General features: G+C 36.3%; 1 protein-coding gene across 1 annotated transcript in view; it reads left to right on the forward strand.

The window, feature by feature from the left end:
• LOC138713002 (uncharacterized) overlaps positions 1 to 16583 on the forward strand; it is a 376251-nt gene that overhangs the window by 315084 nt on the left and 44584 nt on the right. The gene's annotated exons all lie outside the window — the stretch shown is intronic.

Here is a 16583-nt window from a genome sequence, read left to right on the forward strand (position 1 = left end):
GAGTGTCATTTATATTTGTTACTGTTGCTGCAAGATATTTGAATTTTTCCACCTCTTCCAAGGATAAATGTCCAATTTTTATATTTCCATTTCGTACAATATTCTGGTCACGAGACAGAATCATAGACTTTATCTTTTCGGAATTTACTTCCAAACCTATCGCTTTACTTGTTTCAAGTAAAATTTCCGTGTTTTCCCTAATCGTTCGTGGATTTTCTCCTAACATATTCACGTCATCCGCATAGACAAGAAGCTGGTGTAACTCGTTCAATTCTAAACCCTCTCTGTTATCCTGAAATAATAATAATAATAATAATAATAATAATAATAATAATAATAATAATAATAATAATAATAATAATAATAATAATAACATTATTTTGCATACAACGTCAAACATAGTCTTTTGTTATTTATTATTTAATTGCAATGCAGTGTAGAGTACGAAGATAAAACGAATGTATTTTGGGAGTACGCTTGCACAAAATATTGAATACCACTGTTCTAGACCATCTCTTAAGATAACGCAGTCCAGCCCGTCTGCACAATGCAGTGAGGTATGCTGGGGATCCCCATGTTTTCGTGACATTGATCCAGGTCTCACAGCGATATCATTGCTGACATTCGAACTCACTATTGTATGCTCGCATATGACGCAACTGAGGGTATATAATGCGCTCCCTTCTGTAGAAATGAATTCTACCCAGGGGTATGGCAATAAATTTTCACCCACCGGCTCTTTCAATTGATGGCGGTGTGTGCAGAGTCTCATCTGTAATGCAGGAATAAACGCTGCGGTGTGGCAGCTTGTCATAGCAGTGTGCGCGCATTGTGTTCACAACAGCCTTCGGGTGTAAGGGACACTGCATCACTGACTTTTAGAATACATCGTGATTTATGATGACTTACACCAGATCTGCCTACGGCTTCTCACAAAACGTACTCCAGCCGTAAACCAGTCGGATGATGCTTTCCAGGGCAGAGAATCCAACAGAGAGAATCAGTTAGCTGACGACTTCTCACAATAAGGGATCCAGCCGTAGCGCACTGTGCTGTTAGCTTCTCACGAAAGAGAATCTCGCCGTAGAGTTGTCTGACAACTTCAGACGTAACTTATTCCAACCATCAGTTAGTTGAAGACGCGTCGTCGCGACGGCTTGTATAAAAAAAACGTTCAGCTATCCCCGTTAGCTCAGGGCTGGGCAGCAAGAACAGATTCTACTCTCTCACGGGGAGCCGTATGATTTCTCTTCATCCCCTTTCTTCGCCGCCGAACACCGCGCAGCGTTGATTCAGTAACGGATGAATATTAAGCGTCCCCGTTTAGAGTCTCGTTCCGCTCCTGATGCCCAGCCCTGAGTTAGCTGATGGATTCTCACAGCATTGATTCCAATCTCAGTTCAGTTATTTGATGGCTTATCACAAAAAGTGTCCAGCCGTACCATAGACTGCTGTTACACTATCAAAGTTCTTTCACAAAGAATATGATAAAATATTTTATCAAAGATCTTTGATAAAAGATAGGATTTGGAGTATATTATACTACATAAAATCTTTTATAAAATATTTTGTCAAAGATAACCTAAAATTAGGGACAAAAGCTCACCTAACACTTGTTTCACAACAGTTAACACGTGTTTCGAGGATTTGTTGATAGTGATATTTACGCGTTAAGTTTATAACACTATGAATGAAGAACAATATTATGCTTGTTTAGCTACAATTAATATATATATATATATATATATATATATATATATATATATATATATATATATATATAATCGAAATGATAGCCGTCCAAATCTTGGATTTTAAATGTCGGCATCCTAATCAATTCAAATGAACAAAAAAGAAAATGTAAATTAATGTTAAAGAAATACATAATCAAATTTAAAAAAATAATAATATTCTGCGACAAGATGTGGTAGCTATCAAAACGATAAAAATTTATTGAAAATAAATAATATGCATTGAATATTATGATGTTCAATGAAGATTTTAAAATGGTTGATCCAATTGTCTGAAGAGTCTTTTCAGGAACTTTTAATTTTCTGAGGTTCTCCATCTTTTTTACTAAAAAAAAAAAAAGAAAAATAAATGCCTCTGGTTTAAATCGTGGGTTGCAAAATGTGATGAAAGAGGTATCCATCAGAACTTATTGAAAGAGCTACAATGCGGGGACTTGAAAAGTTATACAAATTATTATAAAATATTATTTATTTACAACATTTAATTTCCTTCACATTCCGATGTCAGAATTTTTGTGGTAGCAACAGTCCAGTTAACCTATATTTGCGTTCCGCCATATTTGTTTCAAGGTATAGAAATCTTTTATCAAAGATAACAAGATGCACTTACATTTTATAAAAGATCTTACATCAAAGAAACTTTTATAAAAGAAAACCCAGTACACTATCATACATTTTATAATATATATTTTATAAAAGATCTTTATCAAAGAACTTTGATAATGTAATAGCAGCCATAGTCATTTAGATTAGGACTTCCAATGAAATAGACTCCAACCATAAGTTATTTAACTAATGGCCTGTCATGATAAAGGACTCAGTCGTATTTCGTTCAGGGAAAATAGTTATGATGTATGAATAATTAGAAAAAATTACTTGAAATCAGATTGCTATAGATTTTATCCTATTAATTGTAGCTTTTTCTAAATGTTTGTGCTGAATAAGAAAACTTTTGCTATTGATTGAACCTAGAATTGCTGTTATGTACGGCATTGTAAGCTATAAATTAATGTTGAAATTTTGAAGGTATTTTTTTAGATTCATTCCATTGGTACACTTTTTCAGAATCTATTTATCTCGCTGTTATGACATTTTCAGAGCATATTAATACGTATATTATAGTCTTAATTATCCAGTTATTTTGAAATATCACAAAAATTTCTGACTTGTGTTCATTTTACTATATGGAAAAAGTAATTTTTGTATGAATATTATTCATTTGAACCTAGTACAAAAATAATAGACATATTAAAATGATATTATATTGTTTTACTTTAGTATCCTCTGAAAAAAAAATGGTTGAAATTTCATTATGATCAGAACTGTATAAAATGAATAAGTGCACCAATGTACAGTGATGTAATAATAATCTAAAAAGAACACCATTAAAGTTTGAAGATTGATTTATAGTTTGCAGTGCAGTAGATAACAACCATTTTAGGTTAATTCAAGAGCCATAAGCTTCCTTATTCAACACAAAACAATAAAACAATGATTATTTTATTAGGATCAAATCTATGGCAATCTGTTTTCAGGCAGTTTTTCCTCATTTTTCATACTCTAGAAACAACCATCTTCCTTTCAGTTAGCTGACTGTTTCTCATGGCAGTGGATCCATCCACTGCCCAATCGGTTACCAGATGCCTCGTTACCATAGAGACCCAGCTGTTCCTAAGTCAGTTAGGTGACAAAAGTGCTCCAATCTTCTTAGGGTCAGTTATCTCATGACTTTTTATGACGAGAAAAAGCCGTATTTCAGTCAGTTATCTGATGGTTTCTCATAACTGTGGATCCAGCTTCAGCTCAGTCAATTATAGTGAGGATCACATGAGAGCAGGTCCTAAAAGGCTAATTTGGCCGTCTCTTCAGTTTTACCACCTAATACCAGTTATCACCAAAAACAAAAAAATCACAATGCTACATAGGTTACTGAAATAATAATAATAATAATAATAATAATAATAATAATAATAATAATAATAATAATAATAGTATAATAATAATAATAATAATATAATAATACAGTAATTAACATGTCTTATTTATTTACCACATCTCATGTTTATGTTGCGAGGTGTTTTCTATATGATTCAATAAATTATAAATAGTATATTTCCCTCCTGGACTTCTCGTATATTATGTTGGTAATTCTTCTTTTTCTTCAACTTCCCTAGTATACCACTATCGTGGTGTTAGAGGATTTCCTCGGATCCATCTTCTATATTGTACTCTATCTTCTGCCAATCTATTTAACTGGCTCCATGTCCTTCCTCTCTTAGATGCTATTCGTTTTATTTCTTCTTCCCATGCTGTCCTTGGTATTCCTACTGGATTTCTTCCTATGGGTCTTGCTTCCATGAACTGGCGTACTTTCCTATCTACATCCATCCTTTTCACGTGTCCAAACCATGACAGTTAGTAATTAGGATTAGTATGATTTAAATTAAAATTTATTTTGTCTGGAAACATGAAATTCATTGCTTTAACTAAACAGTTTACGATTCACGAGACCTAACCTAAAAATGTAGTTTGATCACGTGAAATGATTAGTACGAATTCCGAAAAAAGAACACCACTTTAAAATGTATAGCTAACTTAAAATACTTTCAAGCACTTTCTTTCTTGGAGAAGTCTCTACCATGCTATTTCCTCTCTAGGACATTTAATAAAAATTTAAACATGAAAGAATTTCATTAAAATGTGAAATATATTTACGTGCATGTTTCATACGCAGTAGGTCTATAAATTCTTATTTAATTACACTTACCTGAATATAGAGTTGAATTGGAATCACAACGAAACAGAATTTAATTGTGTATTGATATTAATATTAATACCGGTATTACTAATTAATTATTAATTCACAAGCCTAGGTACTTGCATTTTACTGCAAACCGAAGTTATTGATGCGAACATAGTCAGAAAATAACTGCCAGTTGTAGTATTTGTCGGTACCCGAAATTCGAAACGAAGTTGGTAAAAGAAAATTCAACCTGAGAGCTAGAAAATCACTATAATCCACTAGCTTACTTACTTACAAATGGCTTTTAAGGAACCCGAAGGTTCATTGCCGCCCTCACATAAGCCCGCCATCGGTCCCTATCCTCTGCAAGATTAATCCAGTCTCTATCATCATATCCCACCTCCCTCAAATCCATTTTAATATTATTCTCCCATCTACGCCTCGGCCTCCCTAAAGGTCTTTTTCCCTCCGGTCTCCCAACTAACACTCTATATGCATTTCTGGATTCGTCCATACGTGCTACATGCCCTGCCCATCTCAAACGTCTGGATTTAATGTTCCAAATTATGTCAGGTGAAGAATACAATGCGTGCAGTTCTGCGTTGTGTAACTTTCTCCATTCTCCTGTAACTTCATCCCGCTTAGCCCCAAATATAATCCACTAGCATATGTAGTAATAGGAGGAAAATGTTTAGCTTTCACTCTTAGGGTATTAAGTAAGCTGACCCGGACTATACTTGATGGCGTGTCACAAAAGAGTTTCAGCCGTATTTCAGTCAGTTAGATAACGACTTATAACGAAAGAGGCTCCAGCCATAATTCGGTCAGCTAGTTGACGCCTTATTACAGGGGACCCAGCTGTATTTCGGTCTGTTATTTTATGGGGTTTTTAAAGAAAAGGAATGCGGACGTAACTGACTGTTTTCATGAAAATAAATTTAGTCGTAGCTTATTCAACTAGCTGATGATCTTCGCTAAAAGCGATTCATCCGTAGTCCATTCAGTTAACCGACACTGTATCCAGCCGTAGCACTGTTAATGATTTGTTACAATACAGGATTCAGTAGCAGCTTGGTTAGCTGACAGCTTCTTACAAAACAGGATCCATTCGAATCTCAGCTGACGGTTTCTCATAAAACTGAATCTATCTCAGTTGAGCTGAAGGTTTCATACAAAACAGGATCTAGCCGTTTCAATCAGTTATCTGACGGGGTCTCACAAAACCCATTTATATCTCAATAAGCTGAGTGCTACTCAGAAACGGGCCTAGCTACAACTTAGAGTTTACAGTAGAACCCCGATTATCCGTCACCCTATTAACCAATTGTCGGATTATCCGATTTTTTCTAACTCCTATTTCCTTTCTCCTGCAGAAAAATATATGAAGTAACTGTACATTATGTTTCTACATAGTTTTTCTACAGAAGTTATTACAAACTTTTACTTTTACTACAAAGTATGCAGTAGAAATGCTTCGCTGTCGGCAACAGAAATAGTTACTTGTAAAATAAACACTACTTGCTTCCAAAGAAATTACCCCAAGAATTTCCACAAACCTGAGTACAATTCAGTTCTTATCCTTACTATTCGAGTGTACTGTACAACTTCTTGCAAAATGTCTTCCACAGTTGTCAAAAGAAAACGTATTGTGTTAATTGTAAAAAAAATTTCAAATAACTGAGAAGTTTAAGGAAAGAAGAAACTGTGGTTAATGCTGCTTCAGAGTAGGATATTGAAGTTACATCTGTACGCGATTTAATCAAAAGAACAAGGATAAAGTTTATAAAATATGTAAATTTACAACATGAGACTTCCTATCTTACCGCAGACAATAATCAACCATCAACCCTTGGCCCTTAAGCACCCGTCGTTGACAACCGAACTTTTAATGAGCTCCTGATCCATTACAAAGCACGTTAAACACAAGACCGCGAAGGAAATTACGAAATTGTGTATTATGCACTTAATTTATAAACATCTTTTACGGTACGGATTATCAGATTTTTTCGATTAACCGTTCAGTCCACCTCCTTTATTACCACGGATAATAGAAGTTCTACCACAGTCTAGTACATACAGTCACGAAGCTTGAGTTGTGAGGGTGCTAGAAACAATATACTGTGCCGGTACTATTTCGCATTGTCTGTAATGAGGCGATATTAGCGATCCTAGTGGTTAGCAACTATCTATGGATGCATATTTACTACGTAATGAGCTTCGTGACTGTATATGCTAGACCAGCGGTTCCCAAAGTGTGCTCCGCGGAGCCCTTAGGGCTCCGCGAATGATTCTCAGGGGCTCCGTCCGCGAAAGTTATGAAGATGACAAAAATTGCTGCTTCCATCTAGTCTCTAGCAGGAAGAGGGAAACTACTTCCATCAAGCAAAAAATACTTTCTGAGAAAGTAGTTTGCGTTCTTCTTGCTACACGGAAGCATTAATATTAGATCTACTCGTCACTGGAACTATCTCGATCTTTCTTGCTTGCCAAGTATTCAATGATTCTCGAAATTTATTTTATTTTTTATATACTGGGCAGGCAGCGTTTGTTATTCGTGGTACGTGGAATCTACAATTTATTGACTGTTACGTTACCTCAAAAAATATATATACTGTATACCTGCATGTTAATTTGATAGCATATCTGTTAGCTAAACTTCCGTTGAACCGGAACTGTGGCTTAAGGCGGGCTTCCTAAGACCTAAGAGTCATTAGCCATCAACCAATGCTCAGTCAAAGGGAGATAACAACAACTATAACCTTACTTCAAAGAAGATAGTGCGAATTCCTGGGAATTGAGTTCGGAATATGTTGAACATGAACCTATCTCAGAGTCTACGATGCCTAGTGTAGAGGTATTGAAAGTAACAAACGAAAATATTGTGATTTGTATTTGGACATGGGATTCACTGAGTTTGCTGTTGAACGTCCACAGTGTGTGATATGTAACAAAGTTTTTCCCAATAGTTCTGTGTTCCCTGCCAAGCTTAGACGGCATTTCTCAATTAAAAAATTCACAAATAAAACTGCAGACTACTTCGAAAGAAAAAGTGACGAACTCCATGCAGTTCAGACAAAATGTCACCTCGTGTAAAAACAAACAACGAGAAAGCACTGAAAACGTCGAACATGGTTAGTCATGCTAGTAAACCTCACCCTTGCTTAAACTCTTATGAAACCACTATTAGTGAAGGTAGTGAAGTGCATGGTGGACGAGAAAACTGCAAAACTTGATTTCCAGTGTGCCCTTATCAAATAACACTGTGCATAATCGAATCCAGAATCTATGAAAAGACGTAAAAAATATCATGATTTCCCGTATCACTTAAACGAAATTTTCTTTACAACTTGACAAATCCACGGTCTTTGCTATGTTAATGTTGTTTGTGCGATATGAATTTTCAGGTTTTTTCATGAAATATTTTGTTCTGCAGCCATTGCTATCCTCTACAAGCGATACGGAATTTTTTCCTTCTTCATTGAAAACTCGATACAGTGGGACAATTGCATTGACGTGTGCACAGATGGCGCAAAGGCCATGGTAGGTCCTGTTGCTGGCGCTATTGCTAGGATCAAGAAAGTTTTAAAAACTGCACAAGTAGTCACAATGTACTACACCAACACGCCCTCGCAACGAAAAAATGCCAGCGTTATTAAAGCAGGTACTAGACAACTCCGTCAAACTTATCAACTTTGTTAAGGCACGACCTTCGCAGTGTAGGCTACTTAAAATCCTGTGTGAAGATACGGGTAGCATACACAAGTAGTTGTTAGTAATATTACACACAGAAGTGCGATGGTTGTCGCGCGTCAAAGCGTTGTCCCGATTACATGAACTTCGAACGGAATTTTCTTCACTTTTGAATTATCAGAACAATTTGCTAGCAGATTATTTGAATGATCAGGGATGGTTGTACAAATTATGTTACTTGGCAGACATTTTTCAAAAATGAATTCAGCACATACATACAAGGTAAACGGAAGACTATATTCGATGCTGATGACGAAATTGTCGCACTGAAGAGAAAGATAGCGTTCTACATAGAAAGCGTCGACAATAAGGATCTTACGTTTGTCATTGACTTAAACTTTATAGAAGAAAATATCATAACAATGAATGTTTCATTCATAGCAATAATGAAAGAACACCTTGACAATTTGCTTCAAAATATCAATTCAGGCTTTCCAAGGGACACTCGGGAATCGATTCTAAAGAAATATGAGAGGATTGTAGATCCATTTTCAGTGATGTCAAAACCAGCAGCCCTCACTGCTTCAGATATGAGGTCGTTATAGACATAGTTTCGAACAGCCACTGTCAGGCATAATTTAAAAGCAAACCATTTCCCAAATTTTGGGCTAAGTTAGGGGAAGATCTTTTGAAATTAAGTTCAAAAGCTAAATTTCTCTCGCTGCCTTTTGGTACTGTGTACCTCAGTGAAACGAGCTTTTCCAGGTACACGGCTACAAAAACAAATATCGAACTTGTTTGGACACAGAAGACGATATACGTCTTCAACTGACTTCTATGACACCGACATTGACAAACTCTGTCGCAAGAAACAGGCACATTCTTCACATTAACTTCGAGTGTACATGTAACATTGTAACATTTTTTAAATATCTTAACTACTTGTTAATATCATTTTTTAGATTTAAATAAATTATATCCAGTACTTTTATACTATTGTTTTCTCTATTTATATTTATAATATTCAATGCATATTATTTAATTTCAATAAATTTTTATCGTTTTGATAGCTACAACATCTTGTCGCAGAATATTCTTTTTTTAAATTTCATTATGTATTTTTAACATTAATTTACATTTTCTTTTTTGTTCATTTGAATTGATTAGGATGCCGATATTTTAAATCCAAGATTTGGACGACTATCATTTCGATGATACTCTCTCTCTCTTTCTATATATATATATATATATATATATATATATATATATATATATATACTGTATATATATATAAATATTCATACTTCCGTTTATGTATCGTGTGAAATATGCTTCATAGAAAGTAGACAGATAAAACTAAAAAGTAAACATTTCTTGGGGCACCACGAGAAACTTTTGATTCAAAAAGGACTCCGTGGCTGAGAAAGTTTGGGAACGCCTGTGCTAGACTGTGGTTCTACTGTATTCCAAATTCACGGTGTTCCGAAATTCAACGATGACGTCCATGATGCAATTCCATCAGCTTGCAGAGATAGTGTCTGAGTCTATCAGTCGTCATTTACGAATCTGATTGGTTCTCATAAAGGACAGGAATTAATTGACATCATACATTATTTTGTCATTACTGTGTCTTCTGCTGTGTAGTTTGTAATGAGCACCATGTGAAAAGGAAGGAACTTATGTATGAGCATGTCAACGGACAAGTTATTGCTACTGGAACAAAAAATAATGTGTTTGTGCTCCATTCTATTTGAGCGAGGTGAATCTATGTAAATTTCGCAAAATCTTGCTACCGTAGCATATAAAACAACTCTCATAGCCGCCATGAAAACCCTTGAACCAAAAGCAGTTTTGCTGCTCTTTCGATACAACGTGGCATCATTGATGTCTCACCGGTTCAATGAGATTCAGAATATGTCAGTCAGCTGAAGGCTTCTCAGAAACGGAGTCGATATGCAACTCAGCTGAAGATTTCTCAGAAATAAAGACGCACCTCAGTCAATTTGAGACTTCTAAGAAATGGTACTCAGCAGCAACTCAGATCGCTGACGACATTTTAAGAAAAAATGTCCAGGCGCCATTCACTTTTCTTAACAATGATAACCATCCACCGCTGTGGAGTAATGGTTAGCATGTCTGGTCGTGAAACGTGCGCTCCCGGGTTCAAATCCTGGTTGGGACAACTTACTTAGTTGAGATTTTTTCAGAGTTTTCCTCCAGCAAATGCTGAGTAAATTTCGGCGACGGACTCTGGACTCATTTGGTGGCATTGTCATCTTCATTTCATCCAGACGCTAGATAACCATCGCAGCTGGTAAAGCGTCGAAAATTAACGAGTTAAAACAATGACAACCCAGTCATATGAAAGTTTAGAATATAAATGCACCGAGATTTGATCGCAGTCAGATCTTGTGCGATTTGTAAGTCTATGAGGATAAATTTCGTATACAGTTCTAAAGCCTCCACAAATACATAATCGCACTATGAGCATCATCTAAGAATTTCTTAATTTTTTACTTTTAAAAGAAATTTTAAATACGGAAAAATCATTATCATAATGTCTAAGAAATACGTTGCTCGAGTTTCAAATGTTTTCTGCTTCCATCTTTGGGATACGGCCGCGGCAGGTTGGATTACGATGAAATTCTGGGATTTTCGACAGTGCTGTGAATTGAAATGTCTCCAATACCTCTCTGTTACCAATTAATAGTTTCTTTTACTGATGATAGCATGGTGGTCTAGTTTTTGGGTTCGAACTAGCTGTGGTCTGAAGAAAATTCTACTTTTATTTGGAAAATAAATAATAATTTCATTGCAATTTTCATTGCTAGGAAATTTCAGAATGTTGATCTTATATCATCGTCGTGAAAGCATCCAATATTGTTAATTATATACTGCATGTTATAGAAATAAATGGATCGCGCAGAGGTTCTGGCATTATTTCAAATATGACACATAATCTCGTCTTTTTCACAAGTTATAACGCTTCATATATCACGTTCGCCTATCAGTAATGATTAGCACTAACACCCCATCAGTCAGGCTGATTGGAGGACTCTGTTCTCTGATGCTGAAGTAGAATTGCATCAGCCCATGCATTCATGTATGATGGCGGATCATTTTTCTTCTGTATGAGAACTTCGTATCTTTGTTAGAGTTCATACCACATATCGCAGGATGTATGAAATAGCTTGCATCCAATCTTCTTACTTCCTCTTTTAAAATACGTTCGAGATTGAAGAATTCTGGACTTTTTTACGTCTGTCTGTTGTAATGAATAGTTTAGTAGATCATGTGATTAGCCAGTTTATACTGAGATCTTCGGTGTGCATGGATCTGTAATTCGTCCCACATGATTTATTTTTATTTTATTTGCAATACAATTAAATACAAATACACTATCTACCAAAAAGTAATTGGACACTGTTTCGCCCCTTTAGAACTTTGTGGTACCACCTCTTGTTGCTACAACAACAGCCATCCTGTCAGGCATGCTCTCCACTAGTTTGTGTAGGATATCCACTGGAATGCGTCGCCATTCCTCTTGAAACATGGCACTCAGTTGGACAATGGAAGTTGGCCCCATGTTTCTGCGGCTACTATGCAGTGTTATGCAAACAATAATGTTCACCTGTTGGACTGGCCTGCACAGAGTCCTGATCTCAACCTCATTGAGCACCTTTGAGGTGAATTGGACTGGCGATTGAGGTCTCGAGAGATGCGGCCAACTTCCATTGTCCAACTGAGTGCCATATTGTAGGAGAAATGGCGACGCATTCTAGTGGATATCCTACACAAACTAGTGGAGAGCATGTCTGCTGCTGTTATAGTAACAAGAGGTTCTATAGTGGTAAAAACAGTGTCCAATTACTTTTCGGTAGAGAGTGTATATAATAATAGTATATTTATTTGCGATATAACTAAATACAAATATAATATATATTATATATTGATCTTCCTCACATTTTGCTAAAAATGGTTCAGGAAAAGTTACTCATATGTTGGCATCGCCGGCTTGCAGTTGTTGGACGACCTGAAGTTTGTGCGCATGCAATTTGATATCTGAAGACAATATTTTGGCCACAATGTGGCGAGCAAACCTAATGTCGCAGTGCAGAAACTTGTGGACTCTGCCGGATGGCGGCATTCACTGCTTGGTCCTGGGTGTCTCTTACTCAGGATAGAACCTGTTGATTCAAATTTTTCAACCCATGTCTTCACAGCGTGTATACACGGAACCAGATCATGGCACAAATGTGAAAATGACGCCGAAATTCTTGTCTTGCAGATTCACAACAATCATTGTTTTACTGCGAATTCACAACGCTCTCCCGTCCATTGCATCTTGGCAACTGAAATGGCATTGCCTAAGGAACAGTATGGCTGTATCACAATCTTATCCACTTCAAGTATAACTTTGATCTAATAGATTCAAAATCTCTCGTTGCCGCGCGCCACTCTGTACTAAAAATTAATTACATCGTACAGAAAAGTATTTAAAAATATACTGAATGATATTGCCATAGACCTATAGCTAACTTTGACCCTTCGTTGTAAAAAAGTGAAGCGGTTACCGTGAAAAGGAGTATATTTTTATATAATAATTGGAATAATTAGTTGATGGTAAAACGTTTAGCCGATGCTAGATTGTGAATTGAGAAGGTTTTTTTTTTCTGGAAACGATATAAGTACCATAAAGTTTCATTTCCGTTTCTTGAAAACGTGTTAAGTAGGCCTACTGTTGCCAACACTAAATAAAAAGATACAAGTGCCAAGCATTCACATTTAGTCCAAACAGCTACCCAAAGAATGTGCTTGGTATATCTCCATGACAGTTTTTTTTCTCAAAAATGTATCATTTGGCACTTATACCGTACCATCTTCCACCAACACACCGAATTTTAAAAGGAATTATGTCAGATACAATTAGGATTGTTGTCCTTCCTGTGCCACCGTAAAATGCTTCCGAAATTTAAGACAGGGAGAATAGAGATTAAAGATAAACATTTGTAAAGCTACTCATCGTTAACTAAGACAAACCAGATGCTCTACGCCTTAATTTACAAGTACAGGCATAATTGGTAACTTGTTTAATTAGACCGATGTGTACTGAGAACTGTATTTTTTACTCTATGCAAAAGTAATATTAGCTAATGAGGATGGTCGAAGACACAATATTTGTGTTTGTTCTAAAAATATAGCGTACAATAATCTTAGTCAAATGCAGATTTTACTCCTCTTTTGGAAGTTACCTTTTATGCCTCAGAGTATGTATCGACAGCTAAATTTTCGTATATAAATTTTCTTTTACAGTAACTATCCGTAGTCAGCTTTCCAAAGATGATTTACGTCTGGTGATTTTTTGTGCTCTCTTGTAAGAGGTTCCCCTTTCTCTTTCCTTGACTTTCTTTGTATCCAGGAAACTTTCAATGCTGATAGCGCCTTCAACAAGATTAAGTGTACTTACCTTAACTAGCTTTCACTCTTTTTGCCATCCTCCCGTTCTATGATTTGTTACTCAAAGGATGTGTGTTAGAAGAATTTAATATACTTTCCTCAGTGCTGGCTCAAGTTTCAGATAAAATTTCCTTCCCTGTCTTAGCCCGTGAAGGTTGGAACTCAGTTCAGAGGACGCATATTATTATTATTATTATTATTATTATTATTATTATTATTATTATTATTATTATTATTATTATTATTATTATTATTATTATTAAGCCTTCTACATCATTCACTCACCATTTCGTCATCATTCCATAATATTCCTCGATCGTCAGCTGACGACGCACAGAGGGGGCTGGCCTAGGGACGAGGGGGAAGTTGCCTGCTCGTAAACCTGAGTACGCAGCGAACCTTAGTATAGTCAGCCGCCGGTGTGGGTTTGAGAATGCGCCTAGATGAGGGTTAGCGCAATAGATCGTAACAGGTCGCAGTGCTGGGCCATAGTGTCCCCTTCCGTAAATTTCATTCACTTCCATTCTATTCATAATGTAAATATGTATGTCACTATTGTATTGATTAAGGCTGGTTGAGTGGAAGAGATGGTCTATGGCCTTAACTCTGCCAGCGAAATTAAAACATTCTATTCTATTCTATTCTATTCTATTCTATTCTATTCTATTCTAAATAGTGAACGAAGTAAACAAATTTATTGCGTTTCAAATATCATACGAAGATAAGAAAATATAACATCGTTTACCGGGCGTGACTGTAAGTCAATCATATGACATTATGCAAAACTCTTTTCAACAGATGTATTACCATCGCATAGGTGAATCATTGAATCAAAGTTTTAAAGATTTAGAATTTAAAATAATACGTCTCAATATACTTCTTCTTCTTCTTCTTCTTCTTCTTTTTGAACCTGTTTCCAGGTTAGGAGAGAAATGGACATCGAAATATCACAGGTCTTCAAATCACACCCCATCACTAGTTCCTTATGTAAAAGTGCTCAACTAACATTACTGAACAACTTCTTGAAGATTGTCGGTAGAGTTGTATTCACCCTGCATATCTACTTACAGCCGCCACGGTGATTCAGTGCTAGCTAGCTGGGTTTATAAGCCAGGGGACCCTGGTTCAAATCCCACTCCGCTCTTTATTTATAACTTGTGTTCTGCAAGCCCGTGATCCAGACAACACAGGGATTTTCTCAGAGTACTTCGGTTCCCTTGTAACAACCCAACAATTTCTCCATCATCTTTCATTGCAAGTCTAATCGAGACCCACCGCCTGTGATACACTCTGGATAGTCTCTGACGAACTAAGTGATCTATGCTTCTCGAAACTAGTGACAACTATGAGTCCGCTTGTAGATTTGGGGTAAATGACGGCAAGTTCAGAGCCCCGCCATTGGACAATATATATAGGTATATAGGTAAATGAAGTCAAACGTTTCCATTTTGACATTATGTAGGATGATTCGCGAGGATTTACCGTCCTTTACGGAGATTATTTCCGAAGACATTTGAGCAAAAAGTCACATATACATGGGTCCTATTCTCAATATTTACAGAGTTACGTTTCGTTTTTGAAACGCATTGCTGTGAACGCGTGATCTTGGTCAGCGTGCAGTCAGCAGCCAGGGCGAGCGCTACGGAAATCAAAGATAGCCGTATGCAGTTACGTAGAGCGACGAGTGGCGTTCACAAGCGTGCGGCCAAGTGTACTCAAGCAGACGGCGATAGTTTCTAAAATGTGCTGTAAACTCTCCAAGACTGTAAATTAGGATGCAAAATTGAACTGCAAATAATTAAGTCAGTGGAAGTGGTGTGATTTGCACATTTTTAGCTTCATAATAATTGCCAATTAGAAAAATGATACTTCTGAATGGTTCATTCTCTATTTGTATTATTCTTTTATCTTCAAACTAAAGAAAAGACGTATTTTACAAACAACTTTAAATTATTGTAACTCTGAAAATATTGAGAATAGGAACTATGTTTATATGACATTTTTTGCTCAAAATGTCTCCAGAAATAAGCTCCGTAAAGAGCGGTAAATCCTCGTGAATCACCCTGTAGAGAATGCCTTCATCTTCACAATGATAGTTCGAGAAAATAAACTACAAATAGTAATATCACAGTCTAGTACATACAGTCACGAAGCTTGAGGTGATTTTTTTTTTTTTTTTTTTTTGCATTTCTCGCGATACAATGCTCCAAGCGGTTAGCAACTGAGAGTACTAGAAACGACAGACTGTGCGATAGTAGCGATCCTAGTGACTAGTAACTAAAGTTCATCTGTCATTGGATGCATATTCCGTACGTATTGAGCTTCGTGACTGTATGTACTAGACTGTGGTAAAAAACGAAATTAGTGTGAAGCGTGTAAAACGTACGCGTCACTTTTGTAACGTTATTTTTTTCTGTCGTTCCGGTATTACCTTTCCCTGTTGTACGTTCTCGTAGGAAGGACAGCTTGCATACATTGCCCTTCCATGTTCTTCACTACAGAATTCTGCAGTTAAGGCGTTGTAAAGAAATATAAAGCTCGAATTCCTCATCGAATGTTCTCGCTCTCTTTCTCCAGCCCTTCCTCTGCTAACTCGGGAATTCGTACGGACTCCGTGTTTAAATATTAATACCGATATCTGATGCATGTGTGGGTAATGAAATCAATATAGGAGTGAAATGAAGTGAAGGTGTTTGAAGTTTTAACAATGAGAGCGGTGCCGTCGTCATTGAACGAGCTTGAGTATTACACATTCCATCTTTGCTCCATTGCCATCACATTATCGACCCTTAAGAGTTTTTACACTATTGAAATATCAATTCATTCCCAAGTAGTTTAGAATTCTTAGATTGATTACCTTATCTTCAACTTCCAAAAAAGGCTTGTCTTACATGTGTTAATTTTTTGCTTTTTGAATGTGCAATTCTATAATTGAATCGATT

Source organism: Periplaneta americana, chromosome 14 (assembly GCF_040183065.1).
Source record: "Periplaneta americana isolate PAMFEO1 chromosome 14, P.americana_PAMFEO1_priV1, whole genome shotgun sequence".
NCBI classification, from domain to species: domain Eukaryota; kingdom Metazoa; phylum Arthropoda; class Insecta; order Blattodea; family Blattidae; genus Periplaneta; species Periplaneta americana.